Genomic DNA, 11,920 nt, shown 5'->3' on the forward strand with positions numbered 1-11,920 from the left:
GCAGCCCCTCCCGGCCGCCCGGACCTCCGGCGCCCCGGCGGAGTCTCAGCGAGGGCCCGACGGGCGGCACCTGCGAGGGGGCCGAGGCCCCGCGGCCGCGGCTGGGGGCTCGGGCTTTAGGGTTTCTGGGGTTAAGGGTTCACCTGCTTCCAGGAGGCTGGGGTGTGGGAATAAGCCTATTTCTATGGAGAGTGGATTCTGTCTACACCCAGCCCAGCCTCTGTTAGGCACCAGACTTCTCAGTGTTGGGGTAGACATAAACGGGCAAACAAAACATACAATGTGATGGGGCCAGCACGCTTCAGAGTTCACAAATTTGACCATAGGTTGAATTTTCCTATTTAAAATTGCCTAAGAGTTGTCTTCAAGGAACAGCACGGCGAATTAACCACAGGGTCAGGAGAGTTTACACACGGCCTGCGTGCGCGCTCCCTTCCTCTGTGGAATTGCACAAGACCCAGATGATCTTGTGGCGTCTAGAAGAAAATCTGGAAGGGTGTTGCTATTCGTGATAGGCAGAATACACTCTATACACGTGAGAAAATGAAATGACCATATCCAAAGGTAGTACAGGGAAGTCGGTTCTATTTATTTACAAAAGCTGACTCAGAAGACCAGACATTCTCGCTAAACTGATCAGTTGTAGAACTTCACTACGTTAGCGTGGGATAAACGAACCATGGGGTATCGGGGTACTCAAACTCCTAAGAGTCCATCCCATAAAACTTTTCAATGTTAATTAGAAGGAAGAAGATATTGAGAAGCTTACATGAAGGGGTGGGATTCTTTTCTTTGTCTTCGAATCTACAGGTGTTGGTGGAGAAGAAATTCTGTCCTTGAAATTTAGACTCCATAAATTATCTGTGGCTCAACAAAGAATTTCATAGACTGAATCTCGGGCTCCTGGAATTTTCCAGATAGATTTTCAAAGAAAATTTGTAAAAGTTAAAATAACTTTTAGAGTATTTGTAACAGGTACCTATGGCTTGTGGTTATCAAGGATTCTTAAACAGTTTGTTATGCACTTTGAGTGCTCTAGGTTAAAATTTGCCTCTTTTATTCTGTTTTTCTCACAGCAATCTCTGTAACTGTATGCTTTAGGTGAACAAATCACTGTCTTTAAACCCTGCAGGGTGAATTAAAGGTTAAGATTGAAGCTTCTTTTTTTTTTTTTAACCTTAACAAAAGGATGGTAAGTATGAAATACTTTTCTGTATACCTTTTCCCTTATTATAATAATGTACAAATATTACACACTTGTTATAAAAAAATTGAAACATTACATATGAAGTCCCTTGTAATTCTAAACCCTAAAAATCACAAACAATTTAGCCTATGACCATAACACAATCATTATCATTTTACTGAAAACCTTCCATATAACAAGTATCACATTGCCTAGAAGCCATGATAGTACGTCTACTATATGGTTTAGTTTGGCTTGTTTGTTTACTTATGAGTTGGAGTCTCATTCTATCACCCAGGCTGGAGTGCAGTGGCATGCTCACAGCTCACCACATCCTCCATCTCCTGGTCTCAGGTGATCCTTCTGCCTCAGCCTCCCAAGTAGCTGGGACTATGTGCCCAGCTTATTTTTTTATTTTTTGTAAAGACAAGGTCTCACCGTGTTGCCTAGGCTGGTTTAAAACTGCTGGGCTCAGGCAGTCCTCTCACCGTGGCCTTCCAAAATTCTGGGATTACAGGCATGAGCCACCACACCTGACTTAGTTTGATTTTTGCTTTTTTTTTTTCCTGCAATGTAAGATTGAAATGCAGGAAATTTTAAGAAGAAATGAACTTATGGTCATTTTGTTGTCCATAGTTGGTATATTCAGTGAGTTAAAGATGCATGGTTAATGTGTCTGGGATTTGCTCACTGCTGTCTTTTTAGTCACTGGTGACATCTGTAAGCCAGGAGTCCCTTTAAACGTTTGGCTTGGCTTTCCATGTTCCTTTCTCCTGCGCTCTAACTTTCTGAAAGCCTGAGCCCCAGGGGACTTCCCAGGAGGTAAGTAAACTGCCCCCCCCCCATCTTCACCAACTTCCCAAAGCTTTTCGGAAATTAGAAATAAAAATTTAAGCCTCATCATACTCAGTGATTATCACAGAAACAGATAAATAAGTTCCACATGTTCTCACTCATAAGCGAACCTTGAATGATTATAATACTATAAGAAAGGGATTGGCAGTAGTGGGAAACTGCCAGGGGAGGGGGGTGTGGGATTCGCAGTAGTTGGAAACTGCCAGGGAAGGGGGGGGTACACCTCATCAACAAGGGTAGCTGCATAATGAACAGTTGTATACCTTACCCTGAATTGTACCCCACATCTTAAAAAAAAAAAATGTAAGCCTTAGATCTAGCAGGATGTGGCTCCACATATTATATTTCAGTCTTAATTTTTTAATGTGGAAAAGTAGTTCAGGAAAATTTCAGGTTAATGAGTCAAGACATTATGCCCTTTAGATACAGGATTTGTTCTTAAGAAACAGTACAGTAACGAGTTATGACTTATTTCAGACTATCCATTCATATTCAGGTCGTGTATTGGTTATTTTGACAGCCAGGATTTGAGTATAATCATAATGTGGTGTTACATATATTATAAGTTCTAACATCTTCTGGGTGCATTTAAAAATCTGGAAATTGAAAAAAATACAAAAAAGTAATAATCACCCTGAACACATCTACATGCTAGTAAGAAAATAATTACTAACAACTATTAAGAACAGTTTGGTCTATAAAACTGCTGCTCAAATAAACAATTATTCTTGATAGTAGCAAAGACCTGGGAAAATGACTTTTTTTTTTTCAAATTCCTAGGTTAACAGGCAATATGACTAGCTGCAGTTTTTCAGACTCATTATTAAAGAAAGTTTCACTTTTAGGAATTTTAACTCCAAACATTCTAAGACTTCAAGTTACTGACCTTTTCATCCCTACCAAGAAACCTCAGAGTGGACTTGCCAGCTATCCTACAGGAAATTGAGTCACCACACCAAACAACACACCTAAATGTCGACAGCTAGCAGGACAAAAACAGTGAGCCAGTTTAATTTGGCTTTTACCAAGAACACATACTGCATTCATTAATAAAATACTCCCCCCCACTCCTCCAGAGAATAGTATACACTGTAGCTTTCCTTAAAAATATATGAAAACTCTATTTAACTGTCCAAAATCTTGCTAAATGAAAGAATTAAAGAGAGAAAAACACCCAAGCGAAAACGATTGACTAAATTCCCTAAAGGTTAGGAGAGGGCTATGGAACAGCCACTGAGTAACAACTTGAGCCTGGAAGTCCCCTCCTACATTGCATCGTTCTCTTTAAGGCACCCTTGAACTATGTAACAGCCGTGTTCTGCTCCGGCTCTTCTGTGAACAAACAGTCCTCAATTCTTGCGGGCCAGCACTTGGCTTCCGTCATAGTGATGCGCTCAAGGGATCCCCTGACACGTGGCCTGAAACTGTGCCAGGGGCTCCAGGAGAAGATGCTGAAGCAGCAGCTGCCCTTTGAAAGGGGGAAAAAGTAATCACCTCAGAGCCACAGCAGTTAGCTGGAGGTTGAGGTCGTTTTCTTGTGAAACGTTCAGCCCATTAATCTCACCCACAACTTTCAGTGATGCTGACCATTGAGGTAAAAGGATCCACTCTATGGGAGGTGTAACTGTGTGGATGTTGGTTTCTTTGCCTACACTTAAAGGTCGGCTAAAGGTCTGTATAAGTTTGTCATAATTCCTAGACAGACCTACTGGTATACATGAAGAGAACAAGTCCAAAAAAATCACTTACTTTGGATACCATTTGCTTGCCCTTATTTTTAAAGATCATACAAATTGTAACAGCTGATTCAGACTTTTTTAAACAATTAAAATACTGTATTAAGTAGCTCCTAAGAGTAAGTACTTAAATATATGTCTTCCTAACCAATTCCAGTTTCTTCTATTCTAATTCCTCCCAGATTCCTTCTGGTTCTAAGAAAGGAGTTGATAATGTCTGAAGATAAGGTAGAACTGGAGAGGATTTCTATTTCACCATGTATTGCTTTGAGCTGGTCAGTTCCTGAGTTTGCTACGGTATAGATTTGTGCAGGTTAGCTGTAACTTTTGCTGACTTAAGTTTTTTCCTCTATACACTTTATCTGATGGGAAATACATGAAGGCTTTGGAATTCCTTTCAATGTGTACATGTAACAGGTTTAAGCAGAGCTTGCCAGTGGCAAAGCTGCTCTTATTCTCAAGTGTATTTCTGGCATCAGGTTCTTGTTTTGAAGTGTTTTATAAGAATCTTATAAAATATATAAAATTTTACTTAGTACTTCAAAAGACTTCCAAAGTGAAAATTTGCGTAATTTTGTGACTTATTTTTAGCTCTGTTCTCTACATTTTTTTTGAGTGCTACCTAAAGCTCTAGTAGAATTTCTAAATGAAATAAACACAGACTAGAAGTCAGTAAAAGCAGCTCAACACTTATTCAGTACCAACTATATGCCATGTACTTTATTAGAGTCTTCAGAAACAAGATGACTCAAAGAATGTGTCCCTTATCCAGAGTCTAGCAGGGAAGACAATTTCAACATACTATACTGAAGAAAGTACTCTGGCAACAGAAAGCATTAGGGCTATGGGACAGCAAAAGAGGCTGTATAAGTCAGAAGGATGGAGGTGGAGTGAGAAAAGGCGAAATCCAAAAGCATGAAATAGGTAAGTGAAGAAGGTAGGAAGGATTTTAAGAGAATGATGAGCAAGCACATGGACCTATGACTAATAAAATGTGTATGTGTATATAGAAAAAGGAACTGCTATGAATAGGGCTGTGCTTAGGGAAAAGGAGGCGGGAGATATCTGAGAAGTCTGCAGACACTGATCACGGAAGTCTTATCAGGTAAGTGTAGGTGGGAGCTCTGGACCATTCAACTTGATGTACCTTATACATTTGCTTTAGGAAAAACCTTGCTGCAAGAGTTTATGCAGAATTTATGTAGATTTTAGCCATTGTCCTGTTTGTACAATAAACCTAGCTTCCTTTTGACATCCATATTTTTTGTGGTAAAAATGAAAACAAGTACTCTCAAACAAAAGAAGAAATATGAAGTACTGTTTATTTTGGAACAACTCATCCATTCAACTTTAAAAAAAAAACATGTACGTAGTATATGGCAGGCACTTCACTGAATGATGAAGATTTAACAGCGAAAAAAGTTGTCAAAAGTTATTACCAACTCTCAAGGAGTTTACATTCTATTAGTTATGATGATCTTCTACATATTTTAATAACCATATATTGAACAACTGCTTTGTGTCAGATACTGAGTACATCAAAGAGAAGCAAATAATCTTGGGCATTAAGAAGCTCACAGTTCAATGAGAAAGAAAGTCACAGGACAATCTGTATGTAACTTGTCCACTAAAACCAGGCCATGGTACAGTCGTTAATACAAGGCAGACTGGGGACAGGGTAGGTGCCACCTGATACCACCTGGAAAAAATCTGGAAAAGCTTTTTGAAAGGAAGAATGTCAGCCCTGAGTTTCCAAGGATAAACGGACAGGTTGACCAGGTAAAGAACAGGAGATTACATTTGAGACAGAGGGCAAACTGTCATCGCCAGTTGGAGAACCTAGGCCTTTCAGGAAACCACATGCAGATAAGGATGCAAAGTTTGGACCAACAATGGACAAAAATAAAGGTAGGGAAGTAGTCTGGGAGAACCTGAATAGTATCCTAAGAGTTTATGGTTTTTGTTTGTTTGTTTTCTGAAGGAGCCATTAAAAATCTTCTAAGCCAGGAAGTCACATGACCAGATTTGTTTTTCAGAAAGATTACTTAGAAGAGTGTCAAAGAAGGGTTGGAAAAGTAAAGACTAGTAAAGAAGCTGGTGACCAGATAAGGAAAAAACCTAGGCAATGCCAGGAGACAGAAGCAACAGAAAGGTAGAAGAACTTCTCAGAGCAAAGAAAAGAATTTCAAAGATAAATACTGTTATTAACTAAATGTTTGTGTCGTCCCAAAATTCATATGATGAAATCTAATCCCCAATGTGATGGTATTTGGAGGTGGGGCCTTTGGGAAGTAATTGAGTCACAAGGGTAGAGCCCTCGTGAATAGGATTCGTGTTCTTATAAGAGCTAGTTTGCTCTCTTTCTGCCATGAGAGGATATAATAAGGAGTTGGGGGTCTGCAACCCCAAAGAGGGCCCTCACTGAACCTGACCATGCTGGCATCTGGTCCCAGACTTCCAGCCTCCAGAACTGTGAGAAGTAAATGTTTATTGTTTAAGGCACCCAGTTTATGGTATTTTGGGAAAGCAGCTTGAGTCTACTAAGACAAATAACAAGGCTTTGCCATTGATATTCAAAACAGACTATATAGACCCACAGGTTTGTGCTAAGATAATTTTTATTCCAGACTCATAGCTCTACAACGTAAGACCAGAGAGGGTGTTAGAGAAAGCTTTTGTCTGGAAACTTGTTTCAAAAAAGTAACAAAATTTTGCTAGCAGGCTTTTAAAAAATTATTAGAACTATATATGTTATTTACCTACTTTTGTTATAACTTTAGGAATCAATTTTATTCCCATAGAGGAATTGTGGGAGGGTATCAGTGTTTCCATCATAAGCAATCAACCTGAGAGAATAATACAGTCTTTGGATCTTTCTCTTTGTCAATGAATGCACAAAGAATTCCTTAACAAAAATAAGGAGTCTGAATAGATTATCTCTCGTGCCTACCCTGCTCCAACATTCATTTATTCTCTGATTTCTGATGTTGTGCTGTCTGGTTTGGGTGCTGGTTTTAAGGTTGCTTACTATTTGTTAGCCTTGATAGGGTCAGCTATTTTTGTAGAGGGAATTCCCGAACTGTTAAATGCTGTTAAAAGATCCCATTCAATACTATGTAATTTTATGAGTTAAAATTGTATACCAGGTATACCAGGTGTGGATGCTTTATACTTGAAATTGAGCTATTCCGAGAAATCAAGTTATTAATAAATAGAAAATCTTGGAATATATTTACACCCATCTCTGCTTATCTCCACTCCTGCCCCCACCATATTTCTATCTAATACTTTGCCAACTGACTTACCAATTTCTTCTTAATTTCTGTAATTACCACCTTCAGTCAGATCCTCATGTATGTATTTCTAGATTCATGTAATAGCCTACTACTGAATATCCTTGGGTTCACGTTTTTCTAACTAGTCTTATTTATAAAGTCAGAATAGTCTTCCTAGACACTGCTTTTAATGTGAACCCGCTGCACAAACTCCCTCCTACTTACTGTATTAATGTTACACTTCTTATGGTTATGTAAGGCCTCTTTTAATAAGAATATTTCTTTCCAAGTAAGATTCAAGCAGCAAAACTATCCTGGGTATAGATCCTTAGATGCATTCATCTCTATCTCTTGTTCTCAGTCTCTTGCTTCCAAACTCTGCTCTTTCTCTCTTTGTAAAGAGTGTCAGGAATTAACTTGCCAGGACTTAGGGAGGTTAAGCAGACCAAGGTATCTTACTCAGATGAATACTAATGTTAAAATCAAATATATATGTATATACATACACACACATATTCAACATAAGGTGAGATTTTTAAAAAATCCATCAATACACAAGTACAAGGTTTGGGAGAAACAGGAGAATTCACTAAAGGTAAATCTGATGCAAGAGTTCCCAGAAAAGTGAACATAAGTTTATCTGATCAATATTTTTTACTCTAAAATTGTTCACTGATCTCCCTGAAGATACCAAGGACTCTAAGTTAAGAATTCCTTCCTGAATGAGGATGATAAAGTAATTGTTTTAATCAATGATGCCCAAGAATATTTTATTCAGAATCAATCTCCACTGTCTTCTTTCTCCGTCTTCGTCTTTTTTTTTTTTTTAATTAACTTCTGCTTAGTATTTATGCCTCTCTCACTATGAGATATCTAAGGGGAAGTAATGCCAAAGAAATCTTCATCCATTTGAAGAAACTGAAGGCTAAGTAAAGTTAAAACACACACACACACACACACACACACACACACACGCACGCACACACATGCACATACACACTCATACACACACACACAAAGGACATCCAAAAAATATTAGAACCCTTTTGAACAGGCTATGAACAGAGCCTTAGAAGGGTAATTTCTTATGTCCGATTGTTATTCTCATTGCTTGTGTTATAAGTAACATGTATGAGTGAGAAGCTATGTTGGCCTACTGGTAAACCTGCATTTGTTAAATGTATATGCATTATAGAAAAAGTTTCAGAACTCAAGATTTTATCACATATATTTGGCTTATCCTCTTGTATATGAATAGGCTCCATTATCAAATTAAATAAGAGAAATAAGTTTCATAGTTGTACAAGAGTATGTGGGGAGATTGAAATTTGGGTAAGAAAACCCTTACACACATGCAAGAATCAACAACTTCATGGGTAACCTCATGGGTAACAGTGTGACAGATCAGAAAGAGCACGGATTTTTTAATCTAGAATTTGAATTCTAACTTTGCCATTGTTCTAGCTGTATTATCTTAAGATTACACCATATGGGAAATACATATGAAATGAAAAGCTACTAGGGCTGATCTGAGTTATTGTAGGTACTCAATCAATAGTAACTATACTTACCTACCTTACAGAGTTGTTTAAATAAGTTAATCTTCAATATGATAGTTAATGCATGAGAATTTCCTCCCCTTCTCACAGGTCCTCAATACAACTACTATTTTCCTACCATCCCCATTAATCCTCAAGCATTAACCAGTTCTAAGCCAAGTATTAGTGAATAAGCTAAGATCTAGAATAGTCTTCACAAGACAATACCAAATCATGCAAAGTCACTACATAAGAAAAATATGTATAGGATACATCATTGGTTAATGACAGAGCATCACATGAAGTTACTGGGAGGATATTTCCAAACATTTCTCAAAAAATGTTCCAGTCAACATTATCCTTTACAAGATTCCCCTCATTAATGAAGTTCTGTGGTTAAACAAGCTTAGAACATGTTGTATATGTAACCTCTTCGCAGTGATTTCTATAGATTTCAACCTATCAAAAACTAGAAGTTCACAACAAAGAGACCTATTTAATGTCATTTAGCAAGCATTATCTAAGCTTACTTAATTTTTTTCATACAATAGCAATAAACTCTTGAAGTATACCTGATATAGTTTGTTCTATACCTATACCTATATGTCAGGTGAGTCCAAAACATAAACACAATATATGTGTTCTATAGGTTTCCACAGTTTGAAATCTCTAGTAAGGACATTTTAATTCCCTTCCTCCTGATTTTGTGTGCTTCTGAAAAATGGTCACAGAGCACTCTTTCTCCCTCCCTTTCTTCTTTTCTTTCTCTCTTTTCTTCAGAAAGAGAACAGCCAGAAAAATCCATACATATTTATTGAGCCTCTCTGATGTACTAGTTGCTGAGAAATATAGAACATGAAAGATTCAGTGGCCTGGACCTGGGAAGGAACTATATAACCTGCTAAGAAAATCAGACACATGATCTGCTGCTGCCTAGAGACAGTGTAAGGTGGCATATAAATCATTCAGCCTGGGAGTGCTTCTGCAGTTCAGAGCAGGGAAGAGGCATGGACAGTAGCTCAGTGTGCTGGGTTCCAGGAAGAAGGTGAACCTGGATGTAGGTCTTCAAGGAAATCTGTGGTTTGAATGACTGTGGGAGGAGGGAGTCAGTTGGCATTCTTTTCAGGTAGAAGAAATGTCTGGAGACAGAATAAAGGTTACATATGTAGGCGGTAAATGGCTTAGGTGGAGTAGACTCTTTCCAGGGAAAAGAAGGCAAATAGAGTTAAATGCTTAAATGTGTGCCCTTGAGCTAATGGAGAGTGTGGGAACTAGATAAGTGCATTGGTAGTCCCAGAGGATAAGATGGAGAAGAGGAGGGAGATTAAGAAGCCATTGTAGTGATGCAGCTGCACAGCAATAAGCAAAGAGTTCTGAAGGTATCCATTTTAGTGGCCTGTTATGACAGGTACAGCAATAGAGCATGACAGTGGGATAGAGATTCAAATGCCAGCTCTGCAACTCAGCAACCATGTGGCAAATTATTTAAGTTCTCTGATCCTCAGTTTTCTATTTTGTAAAATAGGGCTAAAAATACATCATCTAGAAAGTGGCCTTCAGGCCATTTCCCCCACATTTTATTTAAAACAAACTTAAGGCTGGGCACAGTGGCTCACGCCTACAATCCCAGCACTTTGGGAGGCTGAGGTGAGAGGATTGCCTGAGCCCACGGGTTTGAGACTAGCCTGGGCAACTTGGCAAGACCTCATCTCTACAATAAATCAAAAAGTTAGCTGGGCATGGTGTCATGTGCCTGTAGTTCCAGCTACTTGGAATGCTGAGGCAGAAGGATCGCCTGAGCCCAGCAGGTCTCAGCTGCGATGACTGTGAGCGTGCCACTGAACTCCAGCCTGGCAACAGAGTGACACTCTGACTCAAAAAAAAAAAAACCAACTTAAATATAAAAATCACATAACTATATCCCTGTGTCCTTTTGTTGGTTTCATTTCAACTTAAATGCATGATTTGTTAAAAAAAAAAAAAACTAAACATTTATCACCTGTTAGGTATAACACACGAGCTGCTTTTAACAGCAATCCATCTCCTCCCTATATCCTTTTAAAACATAATCAAAATAATCAAGACAATCTCGTACCTCTTTTTGATATTAATAATAGTTATCCTCTGTATCTCTCTGAAAATTAACACAATTAGCAACAGCATTGATGGTACCTGCTATGTTAAATAATTTAAAGTGCAGCCATCATAGTAAGTAACATGCCTTTTGCCTTTTTCTTCCTTAAGGTATTAACTTTTGGAAACATATGCTATTCCACGGTAATCTAGAAAATTCTTACCATAACCTGATTTTGTAAGTCCAAATTTTGTGTACTCCAGCTTTATGCTTAAGTGGCAGCTCCTTGATAAAAGAAAAACAATTAACTCATCTTCGACAAAGCCTCCACCACCTACCACTGGGGAGAGGAGAACCTATTCAGTAAATGGTGCTGGGAAAACTGGCTGACCACATGCAGAAGATTGAAACAGGACCCCTATCTATCCCCAGCACAAAGGTTAATTCCAAATGGATCAGAGACCTAAATGTAAAACCTCAAACCATAAGAACCTTAGAAAATGAAGGAAATACCCTCACGGAAATCGGAACTGGCATCCAATTCCTGAACAAAACCCAAAACCCACAGCTCATAAGAGAGAAAATAGACAAGTGGGACCTTATTAAACTGACAAGCTTCTGCAAAGCCAAAGAAACCATTCAGAGAGCAGGGAGACAGCCTACAGACTGGGAAAAAATATCTGCCAACACCAGTTCTGACAAAGGCTTAACAACCTGGATCTACAAGGAACTCAAATGTGCTGAAAAGAAAAAAACAAACAACCCCATTATAAAATGGGCAAAAGATATGAACAGACACTTCACAAAGGAAGACATCCGAGCAGCCAACAGACACATGAAGAAATGTTCAAACTCACTAATCGTCAGGGAGATGCAAATCAAAACCACACTGAGATACCACCTAACCCCAGTCAGAATGGCAATTATCAACAAGTCAAAAAATAACAGCTGCTGGAGAGGGTGTGGTGAAAAGGGAACACTTCTACGCTGTTGGTGGGAGTGTAAACTAGTGCAACCTCTGTGGAAAGCAGTGTGGCGATTCCTAAAAGCTCTAAATACCAACCTCCCATATGACTCCATAATCCCCCTACTGGGAATATATCCTGAAGAACACAAATCACTCTATAAACAAGATACCTGCACACGCATGTTTATCGCAGCGTTGTTCACAATAGCAAGAACCTGGAAACAGCCATGCTGCCTGTCAAAAGAGGACTGGATTAAAAAAATGTGGTACATATACACGATGGAACTAC

The 11,920-nt window shown here is 38.8% G+C and overlaps 1 protein-coding gene across 1 annotated transcript in view; it reads right to left on the bottom strand.

The window, feature by feature from the left end:
- PDE4D (phosphodiesterase 4D) overlaps positions 1 to 11,920 on the bottom strand; it is a 241,061-nt gene that overhangs the window by 69,024 nt on the left and 160,117 nt on the right. The window lies entirely within an intron of this gene.

The sequence above is a fragment of the Carlito syrichta genome, unplaced genomic scaffold, assembly GCF_000164805.1.
Source record: "Carlito syrichta isolate Samal-C Ts95f unplaced genomic scaffold, Tarsius_syrichta-2.0.1 Scaffold304160, whole genome shotgun sequence".
NCBI lineage: Eukaryota > Metazoa > Chordata > Mammalia > Primates > Tarsiidae > Carlito > Carlito syrichta.